This window comes from Dendropsophus ebraccatus, chromosome 6, assembly GCF_027789765.1.
Source record: "Dendropsophus ebraccatus isolate aDenEbr1 chromosome 6, aDenEbr1.pat, whole genome shotgun sequence".
NCBI classification, from domain to species: domain Eukaryota; kingdom Metazoa; phylum Chordata; class Amphibia; order Anura; family Hylidae; genus Dendropsophus; species Dendropsophus ebraccatus.
This window is the reverse complement of record NC_091459.1, coordinates 51610976-51636919: the sequence shown is the minus strand read 5'-3', so window position 1 is coordinate 51636919 and position 25944 is coordinate 51610976. Positions and strand designations below refer to the sequence as shown.

General features: G+C 44.2%; 1 pseudogene; it reads left to right on the top strand.

Annotated features, from left to right (window-relative positions):
• Positions 1-1094: 1094 nt before the first annotated feature.
• LOC138794820 (pantetheinase-like) lies at positions 1095-25248 on the top strand (annotated as a pseudogene).
• The last annotated feature ends 696 nt before the right edge of the window (positions 25249-25944 follow it).

Genomic DNA, 25944 nt, shown 5'->3' with positions numbered 1-25944 from the left:
ATTGTCCATATGGTGGTAGTGGGCAGTGTGTGTCTTGGTTTTGAATGCACATTAAAGCCAAAAATGTGTGTGTGTATGTGTATATATATATATATATAATATAATTTTTTTTTTTTTTTTTTAATGGGCACTGTCGCTAACAAATTTTGGACATTTCATCAGACATATGGAAAGTTATTGACCAGAGCGGGTCAATTCCCCACAGTCTTGTATGGGGAATTTTGATGGACTGCACTGCACTGCCCTAATCTTTCCCTGGCTATATCTTCTGGTCAGAGCGTGTGTCAGCAATGAGACCCCCTCTGATCAGTAACTTATTTGACATATGTGATGACATGCCAAAAGTTATTTTTAGAAACAGGCACACTTTAAATTGGCAGATTTATTATAAGGTGTAGTCAGGGAATCCTGTGTTTTCCAGGTTATCTGCGCTCACAGAGGTAGTCATGTGATTTTATTTTCAGTCAGTACAACTCTAAAAAGCTGCCTTCAGGAGACTGGACCTGCATTTCAGTTCAGCTTTGTTTTTTACCATGATAACAAAAAAAAAAAAAAAAATGTAAATTGCAAACTTTATAATGACAGTGACACTTTAAGCTCTGCAGTTCCCAAACCCCTGCTCTGATCAATCTCTGTCCCACAGTCACATTCCCCCACTCTGCTCTGATCAATCTCTGTCCCACAGTCACATTCCCCCACTCTGCTCTGGTCAATCTCTGTCCCACAGTCACATTCCCCCACTCTGCTCTGATCAATCTCTGTCCCACAGTCACATTCCCCCACTCTGATCTGATCAATCTCTGTCCCACAGTCACATTCCCCTTGTGTCACCCCTTAATGCTGCCACTCAATGCAAGTTGAGTAATACAGAAAAAGTATGCATTTATTTTAATGAAGGTATATGAAAAAGCAATTAATTAAAAAAAAAAAACTTTAGTGCCTCTTGGGAAATTAAGTGCTCATCTTAAAACCTTCTGCTTCCAGACAGTATCTTAATAATTGTACAATGCACCCTATTTATAGAACATGCAAATCCGGGATTGCAGCATACATTTCACAACACTAGTATTCCTCCTATTTGGGGATCTTCCCACACTCTATTAGCTCAGTTCACATAGATATCAGAATAGTCTTCCACCTTGCTGTTACCGGCTTCACTATGTTTTCATCCAGCGTTTTCATCTTTGTAGCGTTCAGCATAAGATTCATTTATTCCCTGGATACATTTCTTGCTGCAGTCTATGAGCATGTTCCCTTTTTCCCAGACCCATTTCAGGCACCTGTGACACGGGAGGAAGCTTTGGCTCTTATGAACAGAAATATTGATGTTTTGGAAACAGCAGTAATATCCGCAGCACAGAAGGTAATATTGTTTTTAGGAGTGTTCATACTTTTTAGTAAAAAAAAAAATAAAATTAAATGTTATTAATGTAATTTTACTTATTTTGACAAAAAGTAAAAAAAGGCTTTCTTACTACTTCTTACATACTTGTTCAAGCTCATTCTAATGGTAGTCTCATTGATTGCTATGGAAGCAAGACCACATTATGTTTGGACAGATAAACGGGGATATATGAAAAGTCTGCATGTTTACTGTTTACTGCATGTTTAAACTTGCAGCCCTGTGTTAAATTGGCATGGCCTATAGTACCTGTGCCCTAGCCCTGCACCGCATCTCCGTCCCTCCTACTTATCATTAGGAATGCTCCTCTGTAGGATGTCTCCCAAGCACCACTTGACACAGGGGATGAATAGGAGAAATGCTGCCCAGGAGCATTCCTAATGGTGAAGAGGGCGGGGAGGAGGGACAGAGAGGCGGTGCAGGCCTTGGGCACAGACACTCTAGGCTACGCCAATTTGACACTGGGCTGCAAGTTTAAAAAAAGTTTTTTAGGACAGTAACTGCATCACCTGCCGAACCGAAGGACAGATATTGGATTAAAAGCAGCTATCCGAAGGTACAAGTGGTTTGGGGGAGTCAGATTGTGGGTACAAAGTCGCTTTAAATTCGAACGATATAACAATTTTTTTGCATGATAAAATAGGGCCCTAACACCTTCTGCTTTCAGACAGTATCTTAGTTGCGCAATGCACCCTATTTATAGAAATGCAAATCCTACTTTGCAGCTTACATTTCACAACACGAGTATTCCTCCTATTTAGGGATTTCCCCATATTGCACTAGCATAGCTTATACAGATATGTTTTATATATTCCACTCAATGGGGGAGATTTATGAAAGGGTGTAAATATATACCTGGTGTAAACTGCCCACAGCAACCAATCACAGCTCCTCTTATATTCTACCAGAGATGAAAGCTGAGCTGTGATTGGTTGCTGTGGGCAGTTTACACCAGGTGTATATTTACACCCTTTCATAAATCTCCCCCCTATGTGTCTAATGATACTGTATTTGTGTAATAAATAAAATAAATGACAGATTGGTACATAGGGAGCGAGGACCCTGCCCATGAAGGCTTACAATCTACTATAGCATAAACTGTATAAGAAACATCAATATCCCTAAATTATAATTCCTCTGTCTGTTATTGTACATATTGGCACGTCAAATTTAAAGTTTTATTTTGACATTTAGGCGGTACTCAGGCATGAGAAAACTTTTTTGATAAAGTGTTGCAGTAATATAGAAAATAATAAGGAAACTATTAGTACCTCACCGCACTCCCCTGGTGTTCTGCTGTGGAGTCTTTGGGCTCCCCGCTGAATGATACCGCCGCCAATCTCCAACACAGACTTCTCTCTGCAGTGACAGCCCGCTCATTTCTTAAGGTTGCAGCAGGGCCCCAGCAGTCACACCCTCTGCGATCACATAGTTATTTTCTTTCCTGTCCTTAGGGGGCAGCTGCTATTTAGGGATCTAGTAAATATGACCTCTCAGCAGCTTTTTGCTGACTAAAGTAAAGGCAATGTACAATAGGGCTTCTTACTCAGAATTAGGACATAAATATCTTATTTCAATCTGTTGCTCAAGCGCTGAGAGATAATTTAAAGAAACTATGCAAATTAGGAGACAGGGTGGTCCCTCTCTTCACCACTCTTCAGACATAACAGCCCTATGCATATTCATGCAAATGCCCACTGTTTAGATTGACAGGCCAAACATTGCTGGGCTTTTAAAGCCAAGGGGAACAACCCTACGGACTATTTTTCCTAATTTATATAAATATAATTTTTGGTTTCTAATTTAACAAATAAGGGGGAAAATAATTTTTACACATCTTTAGCCCCCCATAGGAGACTGTTATAAACAATGTGAAGATCAATACATTTGTATTGGCCACATTGACATCATCTAATTGACCCTCTACTACTTCTTGCCTGGAGAAGGCCACGGCAGACAGTTGGAACTGATATTGCAGACCCCTGAACCCAACATATAGATGCCACGATCACATTGATCGTAACAGTTGCTATTGATCTGTACAGTGTAGAAGGGTGAATGGTAAGATACTGGAGGGGGTGTACATCTCACCCAGACTGCTAGCTGGGATGAGATGGTAAACTCCGGGAAAGATGTGGTTCAGCAGAAATATTCTGCTGAACTGTTGTTTATTATTTCCGGGCCTGGATTTTACTGGAATGGCGGGTAGGTTTGGTAGTGGGACCTGCCATTCCCTCCCCACTCCAGTCCACACCTTGCACACAGGTGTAAGCAGGTGCTAATCGCTCCAGCTCATAAAAGGCAGCTCAGAGGGCTGAATGTTGCTGGGAGCCTGGAAGCCACTGACCTGTGTCAGATACTGCTGCTGTTTGTTCCTGTTTGGTTGAGTCAGGTGAGACCTCTGTTTAGTTAGAGCCCAGCCGGGCAGGTGTTTATTTTGTATCCTGCTTTTGCACAGTGCTGCTATGTATATTTTTATGCCACAATAAAACGACGTTGGACTTTTTATGTTAAATTGGCATAAGGACTGCATTATTCTCGCTACCCCCTACTAAAGATCCCCACAATTGGTGTTTCGGATGCGGGCAACAGTGGTTGCTAGGGGCAACGGTGGAAGAAAAGTTGACTGGTTTGCTGATGTCCTGGGTAAAAGCCGCATCAGAGTTGCAAGCAGAGTCTCCAAGCATGGAGGAGCTGATAAAGCAATTGGTTCAAACAAACCTGCAGCAACAGCAAGCTACTGTGCAGCAGCAGAAAGCGCACCAGGAGGCCATGCAGGCCCAGCAGGAGACAAATCAACTCCTTATGAAGCAGATTGCGGCATTGACAGAGACTGTCACAGCTAAAGAGACTGTAATCTTGCCAAGCCAAGCTGCCAGTGTCAGTGTGCGGAAGACAGTGAGAGAGACCTTACAAAAGATGACTCCTGATGATGATGTGGAGGCGTTCCTAACTGTCTTTGAGCGGGTGGCTGAGCGAGAGAGGCTACCAGCTGCTGAGTGGGCAGAGGTCATTGCTCCGTATCTGACTGGCGAACCTCAAAAGGCCTACTATGACCTCAGTGCACAAGAGGTCAGGGACTATACACAGCTGAAAGCGGAGATCCTTGCTCGGTTGGGAGTCACAGCTGCTGTTAGGGCCCGGAGGGTCCACAACTGGAGCTACAGTCCGGACAAGCCAGCCAGGTCCCAAATGTATGACCTCATTCACCTGGCAAGAAAATGGCTGGAGCCAGACACCTCTACTCCTGCTCAGATCCTGGAGAAGGTTGTTGTGGATCGCTACATCAGGGCTCTTCCTCCAGACTTGCAGCGCTGGTTCGGGCAAGGCGACCCCAGAGATGCCAACCACCTCATCAGCCTCGTGGAAAGGTTCCAAGCGACTGAGGGCTACCTCCATGATGTCCCTGCTGTGTCTTCCCCTCCCCGGAGTGCCAGACCTGCGCCATCAGCTGGTAAGAGACTTCCATCTGTTGGGGGAGTGTGGAGGAGTGCAGAAAAAGGGAAAAGGGCTCCTGAGGTCTCTGGCAGGCAACCTACTGGCGATGGTCCCAAGTGGTTAACTAGCCCCAAAAAGGACTCCTTGCCAAGGAGACCAGGGCCAATCCAGTGCTGGAGATGCCACGAACTGGGACACATGGCTGCCTGTTGCCCTCTTACCTCTGAGCCCATGGAGTGTGACGCTAGCCGGCGCCAGTCGCTGTTTGCAGAACCTGTGTGTGTTGCGGCACCTGGACTAGAGACTGAACCTCAGGTCTGCAGCCTTAAATTAAATGACTATCCTATCAAGGCCTTGCTGGACTCGGGTAGCCTGGTCACCTTGGTGCATGCCAGCCTTGTGGGTGGGGACTTTGTGCCGGGTAAAAACATGAGTGTAGTGTGTATCCATGGAGATACCAAAATCTACCTAGTGGCACTTGTTAAATTTGAGACTGTGTTAGGAACTGTGAACTATGAGGTTGGTGTAGTGAAAAACCTAATGCACAGTGTTAGGCTGGATTCACACGCTGTAACTGTGCGGCTGTATTTTTTATGCGGCTGTAAATGTGCGGGTGAAACTCCGGCCGTGGGAAAAAATAGACATGCGGCTCAAAACATACGGTCATTTACTTGGAAATCTGGTTCAACTAAAAATAACAAATAAAATGTTAAGAAAGTGATGGAAACACCTCTGGATGCATCTAGGAAAGCAGGGAACACAGTTTACATGAATCGCTATTACCGGGGTTTGCGATCCTCTGCACTATAGCCGATGTCTCTCATGGTTAATATATTGAATTAATAAAACACATTTTCTGTCTAATAAAGTCCCTTTTATTGTTCAATAATTAAATGTAAACGATTCCATCATTTTGCAATTAAATATACTGTTAAAATAAATATATATATAAATAAATGTATATTTATATATATATTTATTTTTTGACAGTATATTTAATTGCACAATGATGGATTCGTTAGAATTAAATTATTGACCAACGAAACTGAATTTATTTAAACGAAAATGTGTTTTCTTAATTAAATATTAATTAGTACAGGAAACTCCATAAGCCGGTAATTCATATGCCGGCAATAGAGCATTCTGTACTAATCATCACTTAACTTTAATGAAAACATCAAATGTTTCTTCTAATTATGTTATGACAATAGCATTATTAGAAGAAACATTTAGAATTATATGTGCGCTCAGCTGATCGGCTGAGCGCACATATAATAAGCCGGTCCGCAGTACAGTGACTTCATTGTGCTGCGGACCAGCGAAGAGGACGCATCGGGGTGAGTATAGAGCTCTCCCCACCCCCTCCCCAGCACTGCACCCCTCCCAGCAAGGAAGGGGGGTCACTTAACCCCTTCCTTGCTGGGATGGGTGCAGTCTGACATCAGTCTGGCCCCCAGGGGGTTAAGGGAGATGCAATACATCCTCCCTTAACCCCTTGGGGGCCAGACTGTAAGCAGCGATCTGTAAAGATGCTGCATACTGTAAGGTGCACAACACCGCTCACAATGATGGGTGTTGTGCTCCTGTTTGTGTGTTTTTGTGTGTTTCTCCCTTTTTGTTTTTCAGATATCGGTATCCTGGGGATTACGTCGGATTCCATGGACTACGTCTATGACCAGCGTTTTTTTAATTTGTATAGGAAAGGAGTATCACTCAGTAGTGTGTAGAGGTGGAAAAGAGGTAAATCTAGTATAGATAATAATCCACCGGTTCCAAATGATGGAAATAAGGACAATATAGTCTTGAGTAATTAATTGCAAGTGCTTTTGTGCATCTTTTATTGCGTAACATTGATGAAAACAGACATATCCCGACGTTTCGGTGAATGCACCTTTCTCAAGGAGTCTGGAAGTGGATATCAACAGGGAGTGGAAGGAAGATGGGGCTGGTGAGGCAAGGCTGCGCCTGCATGAAGGAGCGGTTCCGGGCAGAATGTAGGCTTCCACACTCGTGTGTGATGAGGCACCGGACAGTCCAGCTGGGCGTAGATCTGCCGAAGGGCTGGTGATGTTGCGAGGCTATGTCGCGGGCTGATGACTGATCAGCCCGCGACATAGCCTCGCAACATCACCAGCCCTTCGGCAGATCTACGCCCAGCTGGACTGTCCGGTGCCTCATCACACACGAGTGTGGAAGCCTACATTCTGCCCGGAACCGCTCCTTCATGCAGGCGCAGCCTTGCCTCACCAGCCCCATCTTCCTTCCACTCCCTGTTGATATCCACTTCCAGACTCCTTGAGAAAGGTGCATTCACCGAAACGTCGGGATATGTCTGTTTTCATCAATGTTACGCAATAAAAGATGCACAAAAGCACTTGCAATTAATTACTCAAGACTATATTGTCCTTATTTCCATCATTTGGAACCGGTGGATTATTATCTATACCAGCGTTTTTTTAATGTTTTTTTTAATAAAATGGTCAATGAGGGGTGTGGGGGTGTTTTTATTTGAATAAAAAAATTTGTAAACTTGTGTCTTGTCTTTATTTCTTTACTTTATAGACTTAGTAGTGGAAGCCGTCTAATAGACGGAATCCATTACTAAGTCGGGGCCTAGTGTTAGCCGGTATAAAATGGCTAACACTAACCCCCTATTATTACCCCAGTACCCAATGCCACCAGGGGTACTGGGAAGAGCCGGGTGCCAGTGGTCCTGGAGCGTCAAAATTGGCGCTCCTGGACCGGGCGGCAGCAGGCTGGTAAGATTTAGGCTGGGGAGGGCCTAAACCAATGGCTCTTCCCACCCTGGTGTTACCAGGCTGCTGTCGTTTGGTTTTTAACCCGGCTGGTTATAAAAATAGGGGGGACCCTATGCGTTTTTTCTTTTTAAATAAATAAATAATTAAAAAAAAACGCATAGGGTCCCCCCTATTTTTATAACCAGCCGGGTTAAAAACCAAACGACAGCAGCCTGGTAACACCAGGGTGGGAAGAGCCATTGGTTTAGGCCCTCCCCAGCCTAAATCTTACCAGCCTGCTGCCGCCCGGTCCAGGAGCGCCAATTTTGACGCTCCAGGACCACTGGCACCCGGCTCTTCCCAGTACCCCTGGTGGCATTGGGTACTGGGGTAATAATAGGGGGTTAGTGTTAGCCATTTTATACCGGCTAACACTAGGCCCCGACTTAGTAATGGATTCCGTCTATTAGACGGCTTCCACTACTAAGTCTATAAAGTAAAGAAATAAAGACAAGACACAAGTTTACAAATTTTTTTATTCAAATAAAAACACCCCCACACCCCTCATTGACCATTTTATTAAAAAAAACATTAAAAAAACGCTGGTCATCGACGTAGTCCATGGAATCCGACGTAATCCCCAGGATACCGATATCTGAAAAACAAAAAGGGAGAAACACACAAAAACACACAAACAGGAGCACAACACCCATCATTGTGAGCGGTGTTGTGCACCTTACAGTATGCAGCATCTTTACAGATCGCTGCTTACAGTCTGGCCCCCAAGGGGTTAAGGGAGGATGTATTGCATCCCCCTTAACCCCCTGGGGGCCAGACTGATGTCAGACTGCACCCATCCCAGCAAGGAAGGGGTTAAGTGACCCCCCTTCCTTGCTGGGAGGGGTGCAGTGCCGGGGAGGGGGTGGGGAGAGCTCTATACTCACCCCGATGCGTCCTCTTCGCTGGTCCGCAGCACAATGAAGTCACTGTACTGCGGACCGGCTTATTATATGTGCGCTCAGCCGATCAGCCAATCAGCTGAGCGCACATATAATTCTAAATGTTTCTTCTAATAATGCTATTGTCATAACATAATTAGAAGAAACATTTGATGTTTTCATTAAAGTTAAGTGATGATTAGTACAGAATGCTCTATTGCCGGCATGTGAATTACCGGCTTATAGAGCTTCCTGTACTAATTAATATTTAATTAAAAAAACACATTTTCGTTGAAATAAATACAGTTTCGTTGGTCAATAACTTATTTCTAACGAATCCATCATTGTGCAATTCAATATACTGTCAAAAAATAAATATATAGATAAATATACATTTATTTATATATCTATTTTTTTTAACAGTATATTTAATTGCAAAATGATGGATTCTTTAGAAATAAATTATTGATCAACGAAAGTGTCTTGATTACAAAGAAAATGTGTTTGATTAATTTAATATATTAACTATTAGAGGCATCGGCATTCGGCATCATTGCCGGCTATTTTTGAAGTACTCCGTACGGACCGCCTGTCAATCCACGGCCGCATATTCAGCCGCAAACAATGGTCTTGTTCATTTTTTTACGGGTCCGTTTACGATAGGGACGTAGATTCATACATAGTGTGCACTGTGCAGCCGCATATCCTATACTTCCAAGCATACACACGAACCACCAAAAATACCGCCGCACAATTACAGCCGCAAATACAGCCGCACTCTTACAACGTGTGAATCGAGCCTAATTGTGGGGCGTGACTTTCCTCTGTTTTGGAACTTGTGGGAAAAACAAAAGTCCTCAAAAACATGTGAGGAACCCTTTGGTGACAACCAGTCACCCCCTGGGAATAATAACAATGAGTTAACATATGTGCATGGTGTTGATAACTTTCCTTTGCAGGTCCTGGCTGGAAAGGAGGAGGAGTCTTCTGCCGATCATAATGTGCCTGACCTTGCAGTGTCCCGAGACAACTTTGGGACTGCACAGTTGCAGGACCAGACTCTCATAGGTGCTAGAGAAAGTGTTACTGTGTTAAACGGTGTACCGCAGGAACCAGAGGCTGACAAACAGTTTCCACATTTTTTAATGCATAGTGATCTCTTCTATCGAGTCACTAAAATTAATGGTGAAGTGGTAGAGCAACTTCTGGTTCCTAAGCCGTACAGACGTATGGTGCTTGATATGGCACATAATCATGTACTTGGGGGACACTTGGGGACTAACAAGACACAAGAGAGAATCCTCCAGCGGTTTTACTGGCCAGGGGTATATCGGGAGGTCAAAAACTACTGTGAGTCCTGCCCCACATGCCAGCTTAGTGCACCAGTGTCTCACTTCCGCAGTCCTTTAGTCTCACTTCCCATCTTAGAGGTGCCCTTTGAGAGGATTGCCATGGACTTAGTGGGACCCATTGTAAAGTCTGCCAGGGGACATCAGTACATTCTAGTGGTTTTGGATTACGCAACACGATACCCTGAGGCTGTGCCTCTAAGAAATACAGCATCCAAAACCATAGCAAGAGAGTTATTTCATATGTTCTCCAGGACGGGAATTCCCAAAGAAATCCTCACTGACCAGGGCACCCCTTTTATGTCCAAGGTAATGAAAGAGCTCTGTAAACTATTCCAGATCACCCATATACGTACATCTGTGTACCATCCCCAAACTGACGGGTTAGTGGAAAGATTTAACAAGACCCTGAAACACATGCTAAAAAAGGTAGTGGAAAAGGATGGCCGGGATTGGGATCACTTGTTACCATACCTTATGTTTTCCATTCGGGAGGTACCCCAAGCTTCCACCGGGTTTTCACCCTTTGAGTTGGTGTATGGCCGCCACCCTCGGGGCTTATTAGATATTGCCAAGGAAACATGGGAAACAGAGTCAACCCCATATAAGAGTGTGATCGAGCATGTGGCGCAAATGCAGGACCGTATAGCCATGGTAATGCCTGTAGTGAAAGAACACCTACAGAGGGCGCAAGAGGCTCAGAGTAGAATTTATAATCGTTCTGCCAGAGTTAGAAATTTCAACCCAGGTGATAGAGTCCTTATTTTAGTCCCAACAGTAGAGAGTAAATTCTTGGCAAAATGGCAGGGCCCTTATGAGATTGTGGAAAAAGTGGGGGACGTAAACTATAAGGTACACAAGCCCGGTAGGAGGAAACCTTTTCAGATTTATCACATAAATTTGATAAAGCCCTGGAAAGACAGGGAGTCCCTGATAGCATCTACAAGAAGAAATAAAGATTTTCCTCAACCAGTTCCTCCAGTAAAAATAGGGGAAACTCTTTCAGGGTCGCAGAAACAGGAGGCCAAAGAGTTCTTGCAAGTAAACAGAAGTAAGTTTTCTGGCCTACCAGGGCGCACACACCTCATCAAACACCACATAGAGACTGAGCCCAAAAGTAAAGTAAACCTCAAGCCATACAGGATACCAGAGGCCAGGAGGGAGGCGGTGTCAGCTGAGGTAAAAAGGATGCTCGATCTAGGGGTAATTGAAGTGTCCCAGAGTGAGTGGTCCAGCCCAATAGTTCTAATCCCAAAGCCCAACGGTACTTGGAGATTTTGTAACGACTTCAGAAAACTGAATGAGGTCTCCAAGTTTGATGCGTATCCTATGCCCAGAGTAGACGAACTAATTGAGAGGTTGGGTAATGCCCGGTACATAACTACCCTTGATCTTACAAAGGGTTACTGGCAGATACCACTAACTGAGAAAGCCAAAGCGAAAACTGCCTTCTCAACCCCAGAGGGGTTATTTCAGTATGTAGTCATGTCATTTGGGTTGCATGGGGCTCCTGCGACTTTCCAGAGGTTGATGGACCTAATTCTGCGGCCACATCGTGACTACGCAGCCGCCTACCTTGATGACATGGTCATCTTTAGCGCAGATTGGGAAAGTCACCTCTGTAGGGTCCAGGCTGTCTTGGATGCCATCAGTGATGCGGGTCTCACCATAAACGCAGAGAAATGTGCGTTGGGGTTAGAGGAGGCCAAATACCTTGGCTACATAATTGGCAGAGGGTTAATCAAGCCTCAAGTGAATAAAATTGAGGCAATACAGAATTGGCCTAGACCCCTAACAAAGAAGCAGGTAAGAGCCTTTCTTGGTATTACAGGGTACTATCGTAGATTTGTGCCTAACTTTGCCTCAATAGCTGCTCCTTTATCCGACTTAACAAAAGGGGGGAAGTCGGTAATGGTAACATGGACCCCAGAGGCAGAAAAGGCGTTCCAAAGCCTTAAGTCAGCTCTGTGCCAACAGCCTGTATTGGTTACCCCTAATTTTAAAAGAGAGTTTCTGGTACAGACAGACGCTTCTGATTCAGGGTTAGGGGCTGTGTTGTCACAAATAGTAAATGGGGAGGAACATCCTGTCATGTATTTGAGTAGAAAGTTAACTCCGGCTGAGAAAAACTATGCCATTGTAGAACGGGAGTGTCTAGCAGTCAAGTGGGCACTAGAATCCCTAAAATATTACCTGCTTGGCAGAAAATTTAGGCTTGTGACAGACCATGCCCCTCTCACCTGGATGAAGCAAAACAAGGAGAGAAATGCCAGGGTGACCAGGTGGTTCCTGTCCCTCCAAAATTTTAATTTCTCTGTGGAACACAGACCAGGGAAATTACAGGGAAATGCGGATGCACTATCAAGGGTTCATTGCCTGTGGTCTGAAAATGCCCAGCCCTCCGGTCTGGAGAAGAGGGGGGGGATATGTAGAAGGGTGAATGGTAAGATACTGGAGGGGGTGTACATCTCACCCAGACTGCTAGCTGGGATGAGATGGTAAACTCCGGGAAAGATGTGGTTCAGCAGAGATATTCTGCTGAACTGTTGTTTATTATTTCCGGGCCTGGATTTTACTGGAATGGCGGGTAGGTTTGGTAGTGGGACCTACCATTCCCTCCCCACTCCAGTCCACACCTTGCACACAGGTGTAAGCAGGTGCTAATCGCTCCAGCTCATAAAAGGCAGCTCAGAGGGCTGAATGTTGCTGGGAGCCTGGAAGCCACTGACCTGTGTCAGATACTGCTGCTGTTTGTTCCTGTTTGGTTGAGTCAGGTGAGACCTCTGTTTAGTTAGAGCCCAGCCGGGCAGGTGTTTATTTTGTATCCTGCTTTTGCACAGTGCTGCTATGTAAATTTTTATGCCACAATAAAACGACGTTGGACTTTTTATGTTAAATTGGCATAAGGACTGCATTATTCTCGCTACCCCCTACTAAAGATCCCCACAACAGTTAAAGGGAACCAATTGGCCCAATTGGGATGATTGGTTCCCTTTAAATGGCCTTCTCTTTACCCTTGTCCTTGTGCTTCTGATTGTTAGTTTTCGGTCAGCAGGAGGAGAGGCTGCTTACAATCATCCAGACATGTAGTCCATGTACACAACATTTGCAGGACTACGCTTGACTGGGTATTAAGGAGATATACAATGCAGAGTACCGGTCATTAGAAAAAACTTGAGACGTGTCAAAGTTTTGATTGGTCAGAATCTGAACATTCAGACTCTGACCAATCAGGAAAACAAGAGACATATCAAAAGGGTCTAAATGAGTAGGGAGAGGATCGTGCTGCAGCGCATTCGACGCATCCCCCCCCCCCCCCCCCCCCCACACACACACACACTGTGTAAGAACAGAAGAGATGGGTTCCATAAACTCCATGATGAACTCAGCTTTTCTTTTTTCAACCTCAGAGCGGTGCTGCAGTGGTCTTCTCCTGGCTTGTCCTCCCGATCGGTACAGGTCTGACCACTCAGATCCGGACTGATCAAAATCTTTGATATGTCTCTATGACATATCAAAAATGTTTTTTTTTTATGACAATGAAACTTTAAGTAATACACCACTGGCATGAGTGTCCTTATTAATATGCTGTGCTGTCCACAGGTAGGCAGCATATACCATGGTGCACACTAGTGTTTACACTGGTGATATAAATGTTAAATCATATTGTTCATTGAATAACTTCTCTAATGATTGAACAACTGTATATTATTTTCCATATCACCAATTTACAGTATAATCTGTATTACATAATGTGTATTTACAACTTTTAGCCTCATGTCTGTTCTTATGTCTGCAGGGAGCATACATCATTGTTACACCTGAATATGCTATATGTTGTTTTGAGCTAAGTAGAGAAACCGTATATCCCTATCTGGAAGATATCCCTGAGCCTTCTGTCAATTGGATTCTATGCAATGATCCACACAGGTATGGGCTGTTTATGTAACATCAAAGTATTCATACAAATAAGTAATGTCCATTAATCTCAAGTGTCAGAAAGTTCAGTACCTAATATAGTGACATGGTATGCTAAAGCTTTAGTTTGGTGAGGTTGACACTGACCCCATCTAAAGAAGTGGACCAAACTTATTTTAAGGTATATTCCTTTTAACAAGTTTGGTGAATCTTGACCATTTCAAGAACAGGCTTAGATTTTACTACAGTGGGCGGGGAGAGGGATTTACTAATGTCTTGGTGTAAAATTGTTCCAATTTTTTGAGCAATCACTATTTGTTTCCAGCCAAAGAGGAGGACATTATTGTATGCCATTTTAACACTTATCCTCCTTTACCGGGAATGCATTTAGGTTCGGTGAAGCATCAATACAGGAAAGACTAAGTTGCATTGCAAAAAACTATTTCATTTATTTTGCTGCAAACATTGGAGACATAAAACGTTGTAATGTTAGTGACCCCCGCTGTCCTCCAGATGGATATTATTTCTACGATACTACAGTTGTGTATGATCCAGAAGGAAAACTCGTAGCACGTTATCACAAGGTAGGTGTACCATTCATTCTCAAAAGACAAATAAGGAGAGAATTTGGCTGTGTTCATACAACATTTAGAAAATGCTCCTCCCTCATCCAAACATGATAGATTTTCTGTCCCACCATTTATTATGCATGCTAGCTTTGAAGATCACCCCCTCCCCGCTCCCCAGAAATGACATCACAATATGAACCCCAGGTAATGCAATAACATGTTTTGTTTTTTCATGCCACCCCCAGCAGTATGTAAAGTATTCTGTATAATCCCTTTAATGCAATTTTGGGTGGTTGCTTGAAAGAGGCTTCACTATGTTTTTAAGCAACTTACATTTTTAATTTTTTTTTAACCATGGGGTGGATGAAAATACTTACAACTACTTACCTCCCCGACTCCAGCCCTCACGCAGGCTTTTTAATGACGGTCCTTGGTGTCCAGCCGCTTCCTGGTCTGAGGTGGGACTTGAGACATGACCTGGCCAGGCCTGCTCAGCCATTCAGTGGCTGTAGCAGTCTGCTGCTGAGTGAGCCTGACACATCACATCCCAAGTCCTTTCTTGGACCAGGAAGCGGCCAGCTGCGAGCGACCGAGGACGGAGCAGTAGGAAACAAGTGGCCGCACTGGAGTTGGGAAGGTAAGTAGATGTGTTTTCACCCCTCCCTGACGATTGTAAAAGAAGAAAAAAAGTTTCCTGGCAGGAGTATGACTTTTAAGCTATGTTTTATTATCTATCTATATATTTTATTTTGCAGTACCATCTCTTCTTTGGCGAATCACAATTTAATGTTCCAGAAAAAACAGAGATAAGTACATTTGATACACCATTTGGGAAATTTGGCATTTTTATCTGTTATGATATATTGTTCTATAACCCCTATTACACTGGTCACTCACCACAATGTAGATACAATAATTTTCACAACTGCTTGGTTAAATACTCTCCCTCATTATAGTGCTATTCAGTTTCACTCAGCATGGGCAATGGGGATGAGAAGCAATCTCCTATCATCGAATATACACAATATCAGTCTGGACATGACAGCTAGGCTGTATGAATTATTATTATGATTAATTAACAGTATATTAACATTTGGATTTTTTCTTAAATGTTTATGGAATCCTGTATTGTCTGCACAAAGTTTCTGGGACTCCTTTTGAAAAAAAACAATGGCAAAAATTTTTTCCCAATTAAACTGAATTGAATTCAATGGGAAAATGTTGGTTCACATGTAGTTAAAGGGGAACTCCAATAATCCCATAAAAATGCACAAAAAGCACATAGGTGCACTCACGATCCCCCTTTGATCATTTGACACCTTTTCTGTCTGTCTACACTGCTCCTAGCCCCTGATTCAAATTATCTCAGTTTTACATCATGGCACCTGACCAGGAAACTACATCTCCCAACATGCATTGTACCTCAGAGCCAACTGCAGGGTAGTCGTCCCTGTCTTGTAGTATCTACCCCGCACTGGCTCCATTCACTTCTGTTTTGTACAGTCAATACAGTTATCTATCTATCTATCTATCTATCTATCTATCTATCTATCTATCTATCTATCTATCTATCTTCATAGATAGATTAGAAAGTGAGAAATAAAATATCAGTGTTTCCTTTCCTCTATACTGCTAGGGGAGGCTGTTTTTTCCCTGCCTTTGTCCAGGTGGGCGGGGTTACAGATAAGGTGTTACAGCTTGCCTGGCAACAGAAGAGACAGATCATGTGACTTCTGTCTCATAAGGGAGGGGGCGGACAGTGAAGCGGAGAAAGAGGGGACTAGGCAGTGAGGATTTTCAGCAGCTTTAGGCCATGTTCACACATGGCATAACAGCAGCTGTTCTGTGGCATGGCCTCTGTCTGAGATGTTCAACCCGGCTGATACTGCAGTATCACCCAGGTGAACATTATTATTTAATTTAATTGGAATGCGGGCACATTCTGGTCTGTCCGCACTCCAATTAGCCACAGCACACAATGTAAAGTACCTCTGGGAACCGTTCTTTAGGGTACAAACCCACTTGACGTATTTGCTGCGTGAATCAGTCTTAAAAATAAGCAGGCAAAACGCAGGTTGGCTTTATACAATTGTTCTGTGTTAAAATACGCAATTGCGTATTTTTGAAGCATGAAGCTACATGCGTTTTTCACACAGGTTGTTAACAACTGATGCTTTGCTAACAACAAGCTTCATGCTTCAAAAATACGCAATTGCGTATTTTAACGCAGAACAATCATATAAAGCCAACCTGCGTTTTGCCTGCTTATTTTTAAGACTGATTCACGCAGCAAATACGTCAAGTGGGTTTGTACCCTTACAGTACAATGTGTACACAGTCTATTTTGTATAGCCACTGTTACCCGAATAGTGGCCACACAAAATAGAGACGTCACTTTTCTGTGCGGCCGGGATTCCATAGAGATTAATGCGATCGGCCATTGTGAATAAACAACAGCTGTTGTTGCAAACCTGCAACAACGGCCGTTGTTTAAAAAAAAAAAAAAAAAAAAAAGTGGTAACCTGACCTTATTCAAGATGTGCTGCAGACAAGCAAACCAATTCATGTAATAGAAGCCTATTACAGACAAGCTTAGATTGTGGTGATTAAACAGGGTTAAAGGGGCACTCTGGCAAAAAAATATTTTCTTTCAAATATTTTGGTGTTAGAAAGTGCTGAAGATTTGTAATTTACGTCTATTTAAATATCCCCAGTTTTCCAGTATTTTTCAGCTGCTGTATGTCCTGCAGGAAGTGGTGCCAGGGGTGATTCTAGCCTCTCTGCTGCCCGAGGCGAACTATAGGATGACGCCCCCCCCCCCGGTCAATCCGCCCACATTATAATCCACTACTGCCCCCCCCCCAACTGCTGTCCCCAATAAACATAATGTTTGGTCCCTTGCTGCACAGAGGATGTCAGGAGAGGAGGGGGCTGATCTTATAGGGGAGGTCACAGCAGCACAGAGGAGGTCAGGAGAGGAGGGTGCTAATCCTATAGGAGAGGTCCCAGCAGCACAGAGGATGTCAGGAGAGGAGGGTGCTGATCTTTTAGGAGATGGTCCCCGTCTTCCCCCCTTATAGATGGACCCCCTCTTCCCCCCCTTATAGATGGTCCCCTCTCTCTTATAGATGGTCCCCCTCTCCCCCCCCTTATAGATGGTCCCCCTCTCCCCCTCCCTTATAGATGGTCCCCCTCTCCCCCTCCCTTATAGATGGTCCCCCTCTCCCCCTCCCTTATAGATGGTCCCCCTGTTTCCCCTCCCTTATAGATGGTCCCCCTCTTCCCCCCCTCCCTTATAGATGGTCCCCCTCTCCCCCCCCCCCCTTATAGATGGTCCCCCTCTTCCCTCTCCCTTATATATGGTCCCCCCCCCCTGCACAGCAGATAAAACAAAAACAAAAAACAGCACACAACTCACCTGCCATCCGTTCCCCCATCGAGCCTCTCTGGTCTGGTCCCGGCTGATGTGCGGCTGCCCGGGGTGTCCCGTCCTGTCCCCGGCAGCGCGCGCATCAGAGAGCTCCCCGTGCGCCTGTGGCTGTGACTTCCAGTGCACAGGGAGCTCTCTGATGCGCGCGCTGCCGGAGACAGGACGGGACACCTCCGGCAGCCACACATCAGCCGGGGGACTAAAGGCTGCATTCCCACGTTCCGTGGAATGCCGGTACCGGAGACCCCCGAGCCCGGACAGCATCTGTAATTAGATGCTGGGAGCGGGGGAGACTGTATTCATAAGCGCCGCGCTGTAGTAACAGCACCGCGTGGCTGATTCATTACACCGCGGCGCTTATGAATACAGTCTCCCCCGCTCCCAGCATCTAATTACAGATGCTGTCCGGGCGCGGGGGTCTCTGGTACATGGTACAATCAGTGGCGGATTATAATGTGGGCGGCCGCCCGAACCGCTCATATTATATTCTGCCACTGAATGCCGCCCCTAGGGGCGTAGCTAATGTCTCTTGGGCCCTGGTGCAAGAGGTCAACTTGGGCCCCCCCCTTTCTCGGTGCTATTGGTATATATATATCTCAAGACTGATATTACCAATAATACCAGTATACAGGAAATATTATCACCGCCATACTGTTACTAAACAAATCCTGTTTACTGAGACCAATATTGCCAATATTACCAGTACACAAGGGGAAATATTACCGCCACACCACAACCATCACCACCATATTGTTACTGACCAAATCCAGTATACTAAATCCAATAAAACACAGTACCAGATAACAAGTAACAAATAATACCACCTCATAGTGACTAACACAACCGCTGCTACTGAATATAATCCTCTGTACATAGACCAATATCACTTCATACAGTCATATAGAGGTGGACGCACTGTACACAGGCTCTGTACACCATATACATTACAGTGCAGTTATATCAAGTGACTCACAGGGGACGTCTTCTCTGATCGGAGTTCTTCCCTTTTCATCTTCTCCATCTGTTGTGGGCGATTTTGAGAACTTCTCTGGGCCACGAATCCACAGAATCTGCCAGACAGACATATTAGGCTCCTCACACTGACACCATCATCTCTCTAAAAACTGCACATCTGTACTGTCCCCTTTACACCCTCATTTAGTAGGTAGCCCTGACACTATGTGACCCCCCTTAAAGTACATGCCCCCCTCTGTGCATGCCCTATTGTATACACCCCCCATGTAGTCCACCTTATAGATGGCCCCCAATGTTTCCCCCTTATAGATGGCCCCCTGTGTTGTCCCTCTTATAGATGCCCCCCATGTTATCCCCCATATAGATTGCCCCCATGTTATCCCCCATATAGATGCCCCTTTATCACCATACTACTACCCCTTTAATCCTCCTGCCCTTTCATAATCATACTACAAACACCTCCATCATAATACTACCACCCCCTTCATTCTCCTGCCCTTTCATCATCATACCACTACACCCTTCATCATCCTCTTGTTCCATCATCATACCACTACACCCTTCATCATCCTCTTGTTCCTTAATCATCATACCACTACACCCTTCATCATCCTCTTGTTCCTTAATCATCATACCACTACACCCCTCATCATTCTCTTGTTCCATCATCATACCACTACACCCTCATCATCATACCACTACACCCCCCATCATCCTCTTGTTCCATCATCATACCACTACACCCCCCATCATCCTCTTGTTCCATCATCATACCACTACACCCCCCATCATCCTCTTGTTCCATCATCATACCACTACACCCTCATCATCATACCACTACACCCCCATCATCCTCTTGTTCCATCATCATCATCATCATCATCATACCACTACACCCTCATCATCATACCACTACACCCCCATCATCCTCTTGTTCCATCATCATACCACTACACCCTCATCATCATACCACTACACCCCCATCATCCTCTTGTTCCATCATCATACCACTACACCCCTCATCATCATACCACTACACCCCCATCATCCTCTTGTTCCATCATCATCATCATACCACTACACCCCCCATCATCCTCTTGTTCCATCATCATACCACTACACCCCCCATCATCCTCTTGTTCCATCATCATACCACTACACCCCCCATCATCCTCTTGTTCCATCATCATCATCATACCACTACACCCCCCATCATCCTCTTGTTCCATCATCATCATACCACTACACCCCCCATCATCCTCTTGTTCCATCATCATCATCATACCACTACACCCCCCATCATCCTCTTGTTCCATCATACCACTATACCCCCCATCATCCACTTGTTCCATCATACCACTACATCCTCATCATCCTCTTGTTCCATCACCATCATACCACTACACCCCTCATCATCCTCTTGTTCCACCACCATACCACTATACCCCCCATCATCCTCTTGTTCCATCATCATACCAATACACCCCCATCATCCTCTTGTTCCACCACCATACCACTATACCCCCCATCATCCTCTTGTTCCACCACCATACCACTATACCCCCCATCATCCTCTTGTTCCATCATCATACCAATACACCCCCATCATCCTCTTGTTCCACCACCATACCACTACACCCCCCATCATCCTCTTGTTCCACCATCATACCACTACACCCCCCATCATCCTCTTGTTCCACCACCATACCACTACACCCCCCATCATCCTCTTGTTCCATCATCATACCACTATACCCCCCATCATCCTCTTGTTCCACCACCATACCACTACACCCCCATCATGCCCTTTAAAACAAAAAAATCTTTACTCACCTGAATGGTTCCTCTAGTCTTCTTGTCACGCGCGCTGGCGGGCTTACCGCAGCTGGGGGCGGGGCTTCCAGCGGAGGGGGCGGAGCTTCGCGGGACCTGTTTTTTTGCCCTCAAGATGCTCCCAGCCCCGCAAGTCAGCCGGGGGCCGTCCCAGCCTCCTCTTGTGATCGCAGGCAAAACATTGCTTGCGGTCACAAGAAGGAGTGGGATGGGAGCAGTACAGTGGCAGTACAGTAGCGGCCCGGTCGCGGCGACCGCTGCGACCGTGGTAGCTACGCCACTGAATGCCGCCCCCATGATAACAGCTGGTGGCGCCGCCTGAGGCAGACGACTCAGGTCGCCTCATCATTGCGGCGCCACTGAGTGGTGCATTCTATCCAGGCTGACACAGTACTCTCTGCTGCCATCTATGGTCATGTCAGTAACTGTCCACAGCAGGAGCAAATGGAAAGACTGGAAAGAATACACCACTTCCTGTAGGACATACAGCAGCTGATAAGTACTGGATGGCTGGAGTACCACTTTAAATTATTTTTAACCAGAATTTCCCTTTAATCCTATGCCTATAATTATTAAAGATGTAAGATGAAGGGCAAGGGACTACTATTGGGTTGCTTTTAGACAAAAAAAAAAGTTTTGTTTTTTTTAGTCGTTAAATGCATATAAAAGTCTGCTGTAGCCAAAAAAAAAAGCGCTACATTTTATCTGTAGAAAATGACCAGCATTTGTAGTACAGTAGTCACCAACTCCTCACTCATCCTTTACTGTATAGTGCACCTCCACCCCAGCACTATAAGAGATCGGAGATGGGGGTGCACTGACTGTACTACTACTGTACTGTATATGCACTCCATCAGTCTTATACAGTACAGGATGGGAGATGGTGGTGCACTGACTGTACTACTACTGTACTGTATATGCACTCCAGCAGTCTTATACAGTACAGGATGGGAGATGGTGGTGCACTGCCTGTACTACTACTGTACTGTATATGCACTTCCGCAGTATTATACAGCAGTGTACAGGATCGGAGCTGATGGTGCACTGCCTGTACTACTACTGTACTGTATATGCACTCCCGCAGTATTATACAGCAGTGTACAGGATCGGAGCTGATGGTGCACTGACTGTACTACTACTGTACTGTATATGCACTCCCGCAGTATCATACAGCAGTGTACAGGATGGGAGATGATGATGCACTTACTGTACTACTACTGTACTGTATATGCACTCCCGCAGTATTATACAGCAGTGTACAGGATCGGAGCTGATGGTGCACTGACTGTACTACTACTGTACTGTATATGCACTCCCGCAGTATCATACAGCAGTGTACAGGATGGGAGATGATGATGCACTTACTGTACTACTACTGTACTGTATATGCACTACCGCAGTATTATACAGCAGTAAACAGGATGGGAGATGGTGTTGCACTGACTGTACTACTACTGTACTGTATATGCACTCCCGCAGTATTATACAGCAGTGTACAGGATGGGAGATGATGGTGCACTGACTGTACTACTACTGTACTGTATATGCACTCCCGCAGTCTTATACAGTACAGGATGGGAGATGATGATGCACTTACTGTACTACTACTACTGTACTGTATATGCACTCCGGCAGTCTTATACAGTACAGGATGGGAGATGGTGGTGCACTTACTGTACTACTACTACTGTACTGTATATGCACTACCGCAGTCTTATACAGTACAGGATGGGAGATGGTGGTGCACTTACTGTACTACTACTGTACTGTATATGCACTCCGGCAGTCTTATACAGTACAGGATGGGAGATGGTGGTGCACTGACTGTACTACTACTGTACTGTATGTGAAGCCTCACCAGTGCTAAACTCACCAGGTACAACATGATCCACGCTCACAAAAACATTCCAAGCAAAGTTCAAAATTACTCAATATGACTAGCAGTTAAGTTTTGATTACCAAACATTTAGAATTCAGATGTGTTTAAACACCGAGGTATTACTGTACTTCAAGACTGGTTACCAAAAAAATGTTTGAGAACCGAGCAAGTGTTTGAGATCTGAAGCAAAGTTTCCTTGAAAATATTGGTCGAGAACTGAAATGTTTAAGTTCAGAGCAGTTGGAGAACCAAGATATCACTGTATCCATTTTTCTTTTTCTCCAAGGAAGTGGGATATTTTCACCAGATAAGCTTGGACCATATTACTACAACAATACAGCCAATGAGGGTCATTTGTTTCTATCAGAACTAAACTCCTACACAAGAAATAGCACTGAATGGCCAGCTGTTCGATGGCATGAGTATGCGTCTCAGATTAGGAAAGCTTCACCAGGCAAAGTGTTCAGGAGGAAACTTATGCTGGATAACTATACCGTGACTAAGTTGACAGGTGCTCAAGGATGTGCTACAGTTTGTCACCATAATCTTTGCTGTCACCTGAACTATAGTATGGTGGAGAAGAGAAGTGATGAGGTATACACTCTTGGTGCTTATGATGGCTACCACGGGCCCCATAAAGTTTTTTATATTGAGGTAATCATTTATCTTCCTTTATACCTAGTTGTCAATAACTACTGGTAGAAAAGTCAGACCTACAGGTGAGAATAAAGATGTTAAAAACAGAAACCCATTTAACCCCTTGCCTCTTCAGCCTATTTTGGCCTTACTGCCCGTGGCCTATTTTTCAAATCTGACCTGTCTCTCTTTATGTAGTGATAACTCTGTGATGCTTTTAACTATCGAGGTTATTCTGAAATTGTTTTTTCGTGACATATTCCTCTTTATGTTTGTGGTATACTTTGGTTGATACACTCACAGAAGTTTTTTGGAAGTTCCCGGAACGTCATATGGCGGCAAGGGGTTGAAGAGGACTTATTACTTTACTAATGTGTGTAAGGGCCAATTCACACTGAGCAAATTTGGCAGTGTGAACAACGTTACGTTACAGTTCACTGACTGGGCGCTTCATTTTAGACATATGTATGACAGTGTTTTTTCTTTTTCAGGTATGTACACTGATGAAGTGTGCGAGCTTAGAGACATGTCACATAGCTACTGACACTGCATACACCAAATTTGAATTGTTTTCGCTAGCCGGCACATTTCAATCCACCATTGTCTATCCAGAGGTCTTGCTTAATGGAGTTCAGTTAGATCCATAAATCTTTCAGGTAATGTTTATGTGTCATCTATTCATGACATTATAAAGTATGTTGAGCATACCAGAAGCCTACAGACTGTGGGCCTGCTTTGTGCTTTGGGGTCTTCTGCTCTCATTTGCTTTTTTCATAAAATAATATAGACCAGTGTATTGTAAACAGAAAAACTCAAAAAGTATCTGTCAGTGGGTTTATAGTGTCCCATCTCAGGGTAGCATAAACTAGTGACTGATGTATCATGAATGATGTATCAATTACATTGTTCTGTGCAGTTGATCCAGAGATCAGTCATCTGTCAATCAGCAGTGGGGGGAGGGGTGTGGCAAGAATCCTATTTTCCTGCATATTAGGAGAATGGCTGAGCAGAATGATGTACGTAATACAGCGATCTGTTCAGCATTTCGATCACTAGTTTATGCTGCCCTCATTTAATATGGAATAAACCTAGTGACAGATTCCCTTTAAAGGGGTTAAACAGGGAGCAGAAGATTGGTGAAGTCTTTTGCTCCCTGGCGCTCATTTCCTCAGTGTCTTTGAAGATTATGTAAAGAAAGGGGGTTGAATATATTAGTTACCATGTGCCAGTGTGGTTTTGCCCGCATGCGCAGTTATACAATGTCGCCGATGTTGCATACTTCCAAAACCAAAGAATCACAGGAAGTGAGCCCCAGGAAGCATAAAGCTTCAGTCATCTTCTGCTCCCCTGACAACCCCTTTAATACTTCCTAACAAACAGTAATGCAGCAATTTTTTCACATTTTTTAATTAGTGATTGATTGTTTGCATGAAGAATACCAAAACGACAAAATGGCCAATGCCATCTGCAGTTGAAACATGCAGATGGCAGAAATCGTAGATGAACAGTAGCAACTGTTTCAAAATTGGGAGCAAGTTATCAAGGGAGTTGTAGTAAAAATGTCCTTTATTGTGCTTGGCAACCAATCCCAGCTCAGCTTTCAAATATTAACAAGCCCTATGTCAGTGCTGCCAGTTTCGAGTTGCCTATCACACCAGTATTGCATAGTTACTTTTAGCTCTGCCCTGTGATCTGGCAACATATGGCTTTCTTGGCCACATATTCATCTGTTCTCAGTGGGGCCACTTCCAGACTCCCGGGCTGGTGGCTTGCAGTCCTACTGTAAAGAGGTGCTACTAGACAGCCAATCAGTGCAGACAATGCAGGCATACTGGGGTTTTACCAGTAAAATGGTCACCTTTATTGGTTGATCATCTAGTTAATCACATATGCTACAGATCCTGTTTGTAGCACTGTAAGTCTAGTCTTAAGTTACAATTGATCTCTCTGTCTGTGCCTTTACTAGCCAATAACGATTTACCCCTTACTTTTAGGTGTTGAAAGACGGGCGCTTGGTGAGTCAGCCAAAAATATCTTCTGAAGCACTTCTCAGTGTCACTCTTTTGGGCAGAAATTATATAAAAGATCCAACCGATTTTAATGTTTCACTGTTGTCTTAAAAATGTAACTATAAAGTATAAGTCTGTTGCAATGAGAATATTTTCTCTGTTTTATTAAATGTCTCTACAAAAACTTTTTTTTATTACTTGTCCATTTTTCAAACTATTTCAAGCACAATACAAATTAGGGAAGCAAGGCTATATCACACCAGAAGGTTGTCTGGGCACTCTGAGATGACTAAGGTTGAAGAGCTGTTAGTTTCAGAGATTTGTATAGAGCCAACAGATTCTGCAGTGCTGTACAGAGCTTCGCTTACGTATACAATGCATAGATCACTTTTATACACCAGTTTCAGACTTTAAGACTAAAGTCCATTTTGCAAATCTGACATGTGTCTTTTCATGTTGTCATGAAGCAGCTGATAAGTACTGGAAGACTGGATAGTTTTAAATGGAAGTAATTTACAAATCTATATAACTTTCTGGCACCAATTGATTTGAATAAATTTTTTTCACTGGAGCCCCCCTTTAACAAGAAATGTGAAGATAAGAAGTTATTTAAAGCGACTCTGTACCCACAATCTGACCCCCCCAAACCACTTGTACCTTCTGATAGCTGTTTTTAATCCAAGTTCTGTCCTGTGGTCCGTCCATTTGGTGCGAAACGGGAGTATCTGTGCCCTAACTTTGCACCACCACCCTTCTTCCCACCCTCTTCAGCATTAGGAATGCCACTGAAACATTTTCTCCATGCTGAACATTGCACAGGCCCATAACAA